This window comes from Diprion similis, chromosome 2, assembly GCF_021155765.1.
Source record: "Diprion similis isolate iyDipSimi1 chromosome 2, iyDipSimi1.1, whole genome shotgun sequence".
NCBI lineage: Eukaryota > Metazoa > Arthropoda > Insecta > Hymenoptera > Diprionidae > Diprion > Diprion similis.
The window spans coordinates 20,933,370-20,945,504 of NC_060106.1; the positions used below are offsets into that span (position 1 = coordinate 20,933,370).

The 12,135-nt window shown below is 40.3% G+C and overlaps 1 long non-coding RNA gene across 1 annotated transcript; it reads left to right on the plus strand.

Annotated features, from left to right (window-relative positions):
- Positions 1 to 10,510: 10,510 nt before the first annotated feature.
- On the plus strand, positions 10,511 to 11,477 carry LOC124415954. Its single transcript, XR_006930745.1, has 2 exons — positions 10,511 to 10,725; positions 11,164 to 11,477. It is a non-coding gene; the product is annotated as an uncharacterized LOC124415954 (long non-coding RNA).
- The last annotated feature ends 658 nt before the right edge of the window (positions 11,478 to 12,135 follow it).

A 12,135-nucleotide genomic window follows, 5' to 3' on the forward strand; every position in this document is an offset into this window, starting at 1 on the left:
ATCGTCAAATCTCTTGGATTTTATGTCTCCAACTATTTTAGCCAACCTATGGAATCAAAAAACGAAAAAATTTACTTGAGAAACAGAAGCTTACAATTAGAATTGATTCAGACTGAATATAAACTTTATATAAATTTGATGTAAAAAAAAAAAAAAACTATACCTATAACGTTATCGTAGTGAAAAAGAAATTTCAATTTGCAATGCAAGGTGACATTGGATCGTATATAAATTGTCCATTTTCAATGACTGACAGCTACTTTTTTTGGTATTTAATAAACAAATACCTCGTAATTCGATTCAGCATCTGAATCGATACATTATACATATCATAACATCGTTAAGTCACGAAGGACCGTCGTAGAAAGAGCCAATGATCCGAGTAAAACTATTAACAATTAGTCCCTTTGTAGTTCTAGCTAACCTAATTAATAAGTTAAGGAAGTGTTGATATATCGATCAAAGTTCGTATAACGTGTGGTTATAAGTTTCACACGCGCGGTATTATGAAATATTATGAAATAATAATACAATGGTGAACCGACCAACCAACCAGCGGCAGGGGGGGGGGGGGAGGGGGGGTTGTTTCTTCGAATAGAGCTTATCACTGCGGTATAATAAGCGATAATTGAAAAAATTTGGTTTCCGGGAAACGAAGCTGATATAAAGTGACACGAAAAAGAAATGAAAATATTTGAAAGAACAATACATATAAATTCATATGTAATATATATTATATCCATAATATTATAACGCGTGTGTGTGTGTGTGTGTAGAAATGATACAAATTATTCCCATCAAATGCGCGCCTCTGTAATATGCATATTATCTGCGTACATGCACTTGTGCAGAGTGATTAGCACGGTTAACTGCGTATTTAAAGGAGAGTTCGTTCTTTGCTCGTGTGCATGCAAATAATATATATATATGTGTATATAAATATATACGCGAACTGCACATCCGTGAAGTATACATGAGACTACTAGCGAAAAGTATTATTATTCGCGATAAGCACTCTTGGCGTTAATTTGCATTAGTATGTATATACATACATATACGTTTGTGCAGGTATACGATGTGTAAATGCACGCACGTAGATTTGATATTGGTAGTTTTATTTTGTAATAACAATATGGCCAGTGATACGATAAGATTTATTAGTGCGGCGCATTAAACAACCGTTTCACACTGTGCAGATGTTCTCTGCGGTTAATTTTCTCATTTATTATCAACCCGCACTACACGCGGAGCTTTAACTTAGATTAGAAATTACGTCGTCTTCGTCCTCGTCTTCATAGCCGCAAAGAATCAATCGACCGATGTATGTACATATATGTAGCTACGGTATAAAATAATAACAATATGATATGTGCCTGCGTGTGAGCAAACGGGTTGCACAACCTGCGAATGATCGTCGTTTGATTTTTACCGCAAACTGCATATCGTCTTATGGATGTGCGCACGTGCGGATATTACTGGATTATCAATTAATCGTTCGATTGCGCAATGCTGAGGGAGAGGGTAAAGAAAATACGATAAAAAGACTCACATACGGAGATCGTAATAATAATTAGAAAACAGAGCGAGCCTGATTACGTTATATTATGCATTAATACGACGTCGATGAAAAGCTAGGCATAAAATTTTTATTTTCAACAATAACATTTGCGCATTTAATCTCGATTCAGGTTAAATTCAATCAGCTAAATCGCCCGGCGTGGCGCAATTTATAATCCGTCGCATCATGCGTCTGCTACAAGTACACGCACAAGTAGCGAGGTCGCGACGATGCTAATTAAGCGAATATATTATATATGACGCAGTATCTGAATATATATATACATATATATATTCATATATATATATATATGTATGCCGCGTGCGGTCGAGAAGTGTGTGACACACTCCTACGTCCCGTATCGCGCTTATCACTTATCGCAATTTCTTAACATTTTTATTTCGCATTATTCTTTTCTTCTCTCCTTCGTACGCATTTAATATACATATATAGGTGTATGTATGTATATACAATCGCACCGTATCGCGAATTTTTATTTCGATTCTAAACGTGCGCGACGCACGCATCGCACTTCCAGACAGCTTGGCAACGCTCCAGCAATATTGTAACGTAACCATGCAACGTTCAACGTCCGGGTGTAATATCGAGGCAGCTGCGATGCCGTTCGATGCATCGTTCGAAAATTTATCATTCAATTGCAGTATGTGTACTTGGCGTGGTTAAAGTGATCCAATTTCAGCTAAACGAGACCGAATTCTACTTACAGACGGAAGTAGCTTGTATGTGTATTTTTTACATTATTTAAATAATTGCGAATCGTATTCTATAGGTTATATTAAAGGAATCGATAAAAATTATCCCCCGAATTGAGGCCGAAATTTCACAACATTTCTCTCTCAAATCTATATACACGGCGTACGCATATCGATCGATAAAAAAAAGATCGTTTGAACCGATTTGCTTGACCTCAATACCAAATCGCTGATCGAATTGATCGGTATAATTGTTTAGAATGAACAAAAAAGTATGCGTGGTTATATTTATCGACACAAGATTTGGGAATGAATGAAAAAAAAAAAGAAAATAAAAACAATAATTTAATCGTAGATACGATGCAAAATTCCAAAAACTCCGGATGAAATCATCGGTGTTGAACGTGCGCATAATCTGATCAGTCCCAGCTAAATATCCCGTCGATAAAACAAGGCGATAAGATTCTCGGCCTTTCGATAAATCATTGCCTCAAAGATAGGTCGGTTAGTAACGAGGCGTCAGTGCCACGGGTTGTGTAGTCTTGCATCGAGACCGATACGCCGATATATAAAACTGTATAAATACCATACTAATTGCATTGATATTATAATAAATACTGCGAACAAATTAATACTCGTACTCGTACCAAGTTGAAAGAGAAATTAATCACGCGATAAAAGGTACGGAGATAGGAAAAAGAAAACAAAACTCAACGGTCATGGATCATCTGCTTCGCGGCATCGCTCACGCCCTCATCAGGCCACCGCCCCCACCCCCCGGGCATCACTGGCCCCCACCCCCACCCCCACCGCCCCACCACGTCCACCACGGATGGGCCCCACCGCCCCCACCCCCGCCCTATGAAATGGGCCCATCCGGCTGGCCCGGGCCGCCGCCCCACCACGTTCAACAGCCCGGTTGGGCCTACGTTCCTCCACCGCAGCCGCAACCTTGCCAGCCGATTTTGCAGCCCTGCAGTCAGGGGCCCAACCAGCCACCCTCGGAACCCGGAAACAGCTATGGTGCCCCCTCGGCACCCCCGGCAAATGCGGTTCCCGCCCATGTCATCAGGAACTGAGGCGATGAGTTGAAAATTTTTATGGATAAACTCTGGTTAGTTTTAAATGCACATATGTATGATTGGTCCAAAGTGCTTTTTTAGAATTTTATTATACTCGTATTTTTGATTGTGAGAGAAAAACAGTGAACTATAATGGATAAGATTTTGTCAATATAGGTATAGAATAAGTCGTACATTTGATAGTTGTTAATTACAGTCTCGAAAACAGTTCTAATATTGTTGAAATTTTTTTTACCCCCGTATACATTTTATCGGTAATTTTACTATAAAAATGTGTTGAACATTTGTGTCATAAAATATTTTAGATCTATTTAGTGACTGTATGTCTTTTTTAGCTGTAAAATTATTCTCGTTGTAGAAAAATGACATTTTATCTGTATTATTATAAACTTAAAACACCGAAGGGATAACATTCATCCAACAATGTTAATTCTTTGAGAACTTATCGACTGTTCTTTCTACATGTATTTTTTCCACATATATACATGTATAATACTCGTTTAGTTATGTCTTTGTTTATATTATTGCAACGTAGGTATCGTCATCCGCGCCGTACTGTCAACGTTTGACAGATAAGGATGGCGTGGATTTTTATTATTGTTATTGTAAGATACACATATATTATATGCTGTACGATGGAGATAATACGATCGCGTATACCCGGTTGGCCTTTGTTCTTTATATTAAGACACTGAATCATTATAGTCGACCACAACGCAGGTAGGTATATATTAATTGCGTCTTATAATGAGGTATATTTGCGTTATAAATTTCTTTCGAAACTTGTATAACGAATCTGACGTTTCCGATTATTCATGGAAGAATATTATGTCGAATGCAAATGCTGAGGAAAATTACTTACTCTAATATACATATAGATACGATGTTTTTGCATAGTTGAGAAATTGATCGCCGATTTTAATTAATGCACGTAATAACTTCGAAGAACAAAGGTTCAACAACGGAAATGATGATTTTGAAATGGTTTAATATTAGCCGGGTAAACCCTCCGGTACAAATTTCCTGTTTAGAAGTTGAAAGCTAGTGGGAACATAGATAATTCGAATAACAGTTATAAAAATATGAGTTCATGCTAGCGATTTAGGTTGATAATCACGTCCCTTTATTCCGGTGACTCTCGTTGTGTAACTAATGGCGAGGCTCCTGGCTTCTCCTGAAACCGCGTGCCGAGCAGACATTGCGTATTATAACTCAAACTCGAAGCATTTTTACACAATTATCCAGTTTACTTTGGCATAACGACAAAATCGAGACATCGTGCCTTTGTACTTCGACAAATGTCAAAGTAAATACTTCCCCGGTATTTGTACATAGGAAGCGTTAGATACGAACAGGTAGAAAAAACGTCTTGATGTAGAAATAATTATCATTCTGTAAGGTATAACAGTAACAATTTCATACCGATGTACAAGGACCGCAATTTCTATCGCAAATTGTCTCCCGTATAACAATCGCGATCGCCTTTCCTGATCCAACATTCGCCAATCGAGTGACCATCTTTTTTTTTCTCCAAGACTGGATGTGTCTCTTATTTTCGATTCATTCGCTCGCCTATATTTGCTTGCAGTAAACTAAGGAGCTTGTGACAGGCTTGGAGGTCTTTTCAAAATACCGTATAACCCACTGACCTCCTTAATAGTGTTTTACTATCCTGTTATGCAAACATAGTGCGCAAACCTATAACTCGAAATCCTTGAATACTGAATTTATATATTTTTTTTTTCTTGCGAACGACGGGAGAAACGAGCGAATCGACATTCCAAGATCAATATTTTATCAACCCTGATAATATAACCGCTTTGGTGATAAGATTACCGAATTTTGGTTTGCCACACCTAGATGTCCAAACTTTTCTCAATGCGTCATGTCGGTGTGATAATCGATCAAAACATCTTCAAAGCCGATCGAATATAAAAGTACGAATATCAACAACAAAGCTACGCAAAAAATGGCAGTATATTTTCTTGTCAGCCGTTAGGAGTGCACAGAATGTGATATTCTAAACGTATAACAGGTATGTGTTCACGGGGAAAACTTGAGATCACACTCCCAATTCATCCGGAGGATTCCAGATTGAAATCGGGCGTGTAAGCGGCGCGTTTTCATCGCCATCCTGGGCCTCCAGGTCCCGAATTTGGCGGGCCTTCCGGTCCTCCTGGTCCTTCCGGTCCTCCGTGTCCATTAGGTCCTGGAGGAGACGGGCCAGCCGAATTTCTGGCCGGCGTGACAGTCGGCTCGGAATCACTGCAGCAGCCCGAAGAGCACAAGCCTCCCATTTCTGAAGGGTATAAATAGAATTGAAAATTACGGGTTATCAAAGAAAGAAATTTGCGGTGAAAACGGTAAATGGTAGCGGAATAAAAGATGAATGATATGAATTTGTTGTAATTGAATGTAGGGGATGAGGAACGATAGATGAGGGTCGAACCTTGAAAGGATCAATATCTGGAATGGATGATACGTCGAGATTTTAAACATGTGAAAATGAAATGACGGAAGATGGATTGTCCGAAATTTTGGCTTTCGAAAGTGTCGCTGATTAGAATGATATTACTATATATCGACAATTCCAAATATTGATCCTTCCAAGTTTTGAGTCCCACCCAAAAACGATCACTTGCCTGAATTTTGAGGAGAACAAATTTTCACAGAGTCAAACTTTTCGGTACTGAGTAGAACTGCGTTCTATTCTGAAATTTAAATGACGGGCAAGCAGAGGTCGATCTTATAACACCCCACTTTGGGCGCATCGATGAAATATTGGGCGGGGTCTTGTACCAAAAAATCTAGTTCTGGCTAAAGATACCAGAGAAAATTCCTTCTAATCTTAAATTACTCATATTTACTGCTCAATCCTATTAAATCGAAGGATGATTGCATGGATGAATTTAGAATTCGGTTGGTGGTGGAAGGCCAATCTTATCGGCACGTTATTGCGGGCAGAGATATCGATTCGGTATAAAACTGTTGACCGCTGACAGTTGGGCTAATCCAAAAGCCAACTCTGCGGCGTTTAAACCCATCAGCGACCCAAAAACGAGTGAGTAAAATTTACCCAATCGCGGATAAATTGTTAACCAACTTTTCGATACGTAAAAGACTCGCAAGCTTTACGCTAAGTCTCTACCCTTTTCCTCAGATAATACGAAAATGGTGCAACCAGCTGGACCCCCACATGGTGGACCTGGTGGACCTGGTGGACCTCATGATGGTCCTGGAGGTCCCGGAGGGCACGGAGGCCCTGGAGGACATGGAGGTCCTGGCGGACACGGAGGTCCTGGAGGAGAGCACGGAGGCCCAGGAGGACCCCATGGTGGCCCAGGAGGACACGGAGGTCCTGGCGGACACGGCGGTCCCCCCCATTAAAGAGTTTAGAATTGAAAACTAAACGCCTCTCTTTCTTGTCAATATAACGATAATATGTCTAAATTGTTAATTTTGAACTCTGTTATGTAAGACGTGATAAAATAGTCAAATAAATGTATTGCATTTTATACGTAAAAATTATGATATCCTTGTCTCGGAATTTTTTTCTCAATCATTCAACATCATTTTTCTAAGTGATCGAGAACTCGAGCGTCTTATAAATATATATTTATATATCTATATGTATATATGTATACTGTTATGACTACTAGCGGGTGTAACAGCTCGTCGACATTTGACGCCGTGTCCTTGACCGGTTTAATACGAGAGTGCAAATTTCTCACTCGTTTCCAAATTCAATAACTAAAAATAAATCCAAGTTGAAAGCGCGCTTTACGAATTGCGAAAAAACTCGCCTCCACTATCGAAGGTCTGTTCAGAGTCATCGAAGTCCAGCAACTCCGCATATCAATGTTTTCCGAAAATTCTATCCGTCTTATCGATCAATCAATTTAACGGTTCCACTTCATTCAATCTTCTTTCTGTTCGATATCTGTTTCTCATAATCCACGCAAGGTGACAAAAAGAGTGACATAAGCCGTTCCATATTTGGTGCCATGAGGTGTGATAATCAAGCATCGCGCGATAAAATATCGATTACAAAAGCCTAATCTAGTTTAAAATGATACGACAGTTTCCATATCTATCCGTGCTGTCGACGGCCGGTGAAACGAAGGACGAGAAGGAAAAAAATACTTGGACAACAAAATTGGCGTCAAATACACTGTTTTATTCAAAATATGTAACATATAAGGGCCACTGGATGAATCTCACAAAAAAACTAGGATGATGCTCCAGGGCAGTGACATTCGAGGCGGTTATAAACAAGTCGTGAACATAGTATAGCTCAAACAATTTTCTCGGCACTAGTATAAATAAGCATGACGTAAAATACGTGAAGACATCACGCGGTTTTCGTGCTTCTCAACGCCCTCCTGGACCTCCTCCAGGTCCACCTCCTCCAGGACCACCTCCTCTGGGACCTCCTGGTCCCCCGAAGCCACCTGGTCCACCTCGACCACCTGGTCCGCCTGGTCCTCCTCGAGGTGGGCCCCAACTACCCGCTCCTCTGGGCCCCGGACAACAGGGTCCGAAACAACAGCCAGGACAGACAGCTCCCATCTTGAAAGGTTCGAATAAGGAAATGAATGAAGCAAGCACTGATTACGAGCTCTGGAATAATCGCAGAAAGATTCGAGGTAAGTGGTTTAACCGTGAAATGAATATCCAGATAATTTCTTACCTGGACTTTGAGGTTGATAAGTAAATTTACAACAGCACACCAACGGACTGTCCAACACTGAGGTTATTCTGAAATTCGTGAAGCCGGCAGCTAAAGATAGAAATTTATTTATTTTTTTTGCTACGTGTAATCGCTTCCCCCACCCGCGACTACGACCAAATAGTGCGCATAGTCATAAACCATGAATTCCAAGTAGAGATATTGACCGAAATTCATCACAACCTTGAGTGACTAATCAGACGCCGGATCGTTTCGGGCAGGGCGTGAACGTCGAAAACACGTACGATCGGTATAACGCAGTTTGTGGTGGGAGGATAATCTTATCAAGCATATTCCCCGGCACAGATATCGAGCTGGCATAAAGCTGTGGTCCGGACACCTCACTGGAATAACCCAAAACCAGCGCCCCAACATTTCGCATCGTCTGGAAACCAATCAATCGGTCAGTGAAAAAATTCGATAATCCCATAATAAGAGTTGCAGTTTCTGATGGTAGAATACAGCTGCCAGGACTCTATAAATTGAAGCACCACTAAACTCACTCAACACTTTTTTTTGTTCAGATAAAATAACAATAATGGGACAACCGACTGGACCCCCCCATGGCGGACACCACGGAGGTCCTGGGGGACCTCATGGCGGTCCTGGAGGACCCGGAGGACCTGGAGGACCTCATGGCGGCCATGGTGGTCCAGGTGGACCTCATGGTGGCTTTGGAGGACCGGGAGGACCGGGTGGACCCCACGGTGGGCCCGGAGGACCGGGGGGACCAGGGGGACCCCATGGTGGCCCAGGAGGACCAGGAGGACCCGGATTTCATCACGGACCTCCTCCACACCGCCACTAATCACCTTGTTACGAAATATTCTATGTCTATCACTCTGTATAATCTTATATGTATATCCATATTGGAATTCTAAGATAATGTATAATTAATAATGATTACTACAACGGGTTTTTTAATTTTCACTTGGTAATAATAAAAAATTATGTTTCTAATCACGGTGCGATGTTTACTCTTTTTACCGTTATTGCATTACGTACAATATATATGATATGAGATGAGAAATCAGAGCCAGAACCGGAATGAATGAGTCAGAAGACCATGTCTGTTTGTCTGGCAATGAGTATGTACATATTCATTTAAAATCTCAAGTGTGGATATGATTCAACAATTATGCTGTTAGTAATCAGATTTAACTTCTATAATTACCACTCGAAATTATCACATATGATTACGTGTTCGAGGAATGTTGAATGTAAATTCAGATAAGCAAACAACCGTCATGTCTGATATTCCGGAATTTTTAATTGAAAAACATCCAGTCTAATCGATAAGCAATACCAAATCCAAATCCGAGGTTTCATTTGCCAAATGCAGTTGCTATAATTTTTTCGGTCGCCAAAGCATGCTCGTATGTGTAACATTAACACTCGTAACAATGGTTTAAAACGAAGAAGAGAGGTTAATTGCAGGTAGGAATTAATAAAATATGAGGTACAAAAAGAATGCCAGAAATGATTTTCAAGTTTTTTATTCTTATTCAGCAGACTAAATTAAGGAACTAACAGAGTTGTGATTATCATAAATAAGTAGATCTGACTACTACCTGATGTATAAATAGATTTAGACGTAATGATTTCATATTATACATTCAAAGTGAATATTCCTTGCAATTTATGCGGCACTACTCGAACGCAGGTTTAATCAAGCCTCCGGAAGGCTTTTCCGGTGGCGTCATCTTCACCGTCCCCAGCCTCCGGGTCCCGGCCCTCCCCAGCCTGGACCTCCTGGACCTCCGGGACCTCCTGGTCCTGGGGGATGCGGTCCCCATCCTCCATGATGAGGGGGACCAGGGTCACAGCAGCAGAGGCATCCTGGACCGCAGCAGCCAGGACAGGGCTCTGTTTTAGCGATAGAAAATGAGTCAAGTTTGTTTGAAAAGTAAATTGTTATTAGTTTTCGGAGGAATATCCAAAGTTCTGAAGATTCCAAGCAGTAAAATTTTTCGAATTTCACATGTGGAAATGAAAAACTGATTACAAAGATGACCGTTTCGTATGGCATTAAATGGCGTTAAAAATTGTGCGTGGAAGGAGGAAGGGGGATGTGATAAAAATTCTACAGCAGGAAAAAAATAAAAAAAAATATAAAAATAGAACAAACACATCACTTCTGGAGTTCGAGTCCAATCTTAAAACAATGATTGTCGATAAATGGAATAAATTTCTTACCAGGTCCGGGACAACAAATTATCGTTGGGCAACACTGTCCCATTTTTAGTTGAGCCGACGCGTAACAAAAGTTGAAAACGCCAAAAGCTTTGATGGCCGGAGGTAAAATTAATCCTCCGTCTAATCGACGTCAGCCTCTATGAGAAACTTGCACTGCGCGACTAAGACATGCGTTTAAATAATGTAGGTTAATATTATTGAGACGTCAATCAAGATGGTTTGACGAAATAAGTAATAAACTTGACTCATTCGGTTAGAGCTCGATCACTACAGGGCGTGGAAGTGAACTAGATATAAATTCGACAAGTGGTGGAAAGCTAATCTTATCAGCGATTATTAGCGAACGACGGGCAGCTAGATAACGGTTTGGTATAAAATACCGAGCCGGGTGACTGATAGGCAAACCGAACTAGTCAAGTTTTTCACTTTTCTCCAGAAATCCGCAGAGTAAGTATCGAATTATATTTCATCACTGTTTCTTAGAAGCCTTTTCACCGTGCCTCAATACTCAAGAATTTATCCTCAATCAGGCTTTATTCATCCGTGGCAATGAAGAATGTACTAGAATCTTACATACGTTTTTGTTACCTCATTCATCATACGCGTAAAAATTTTTCTATGGATTTCATACTTTCCCATACATGCAACTGAAATATTAACCCAAGTATATCAAAGTTATATCGTTAATTTTATTCATAAACTGGTCAACAGCACAGTTTTCGATCCTTTTGAGTTTTTTCTGGTAACCACTCACAATTAGCCTTTTCTGCATGTGAGAATTTGATAAATGAGTGTATCTAAAGCTACAGAATTGAAACCTAGGTTCACCCTGGTCATAATCTAACCAAAAACAAGTCACAATCCTTCAATCGCAACGCATTTCAGATAACAGAAAGAGAAATGGGAGCACCAGGTGGACCACCCGATGGACCCGATGGAAAGGGAGGACAGCATGGTGGACCAAATGACGGTCCCGGAGGCCAGGGAGGCCAGGGAGGTCCTGGAGGCCACGGAGGTCATGGAGGACCTAACGATGGTCCTGGAGGACAGGGAGGACACGGTGGCCCACACTAACGAGTCCGTGAAAGAATGGCTGAAGCATCGTCTCGCTGCTTGAATATAAAAGTTGGGCACATTTGACATTGTTGTTGTGCGATATGCACATTTCTGATAAATAAACTTTTTTTTATTGTACAGAATATAGTACAATAGTGTATTACGATGAATCCTCCAACTAATTTTACTGCGATGTACTGTTAAGGCTACTCCTTTACTCTCCTCTCTTACGCACGATATGATCCATGAATATCGATGATTTATAAGGCAGCTGATAAGTTTAACGACTCTTTTACATGTACATTAATGAGTCATGTTCAAAGATTTAGTCACTGTAATTAATCACGCAATTTTTCGGTATCTGAATACTCGGTATCAGTTTATATGGCCTATAAATTGTAACATGTGATCCAGACAGTGATCCCGTATCCAGGAATGAAATGACTATTAATTTTCAATCAATTTTACGTCAAATGGTTCTATTTCACGTATCTTCAGGTTCTGAATTTTACCAAAAAATTTAATAGACCTAAGAACTCCTGCGTTCGAGTGGAATTTTTTCAACCGCTTCTGACAGCTTGGCAGAGAGTAAATAATCACTGACTTGCCCGATTTGAATCGATCGTAGAATCCGCAGTTAGCAACGAGACGTGCGATTGACGCAATAATCAGTAGGATTATATACAAAGAAAGATTTTTCGAAACAGTGCGACAAACAAATGGAATCAATCAACGGTTGAAGGGTTATAAAAATCTGCACACTTGGACCAGTTATCTCTCAGTCTGCACGGTTTTCTCTCT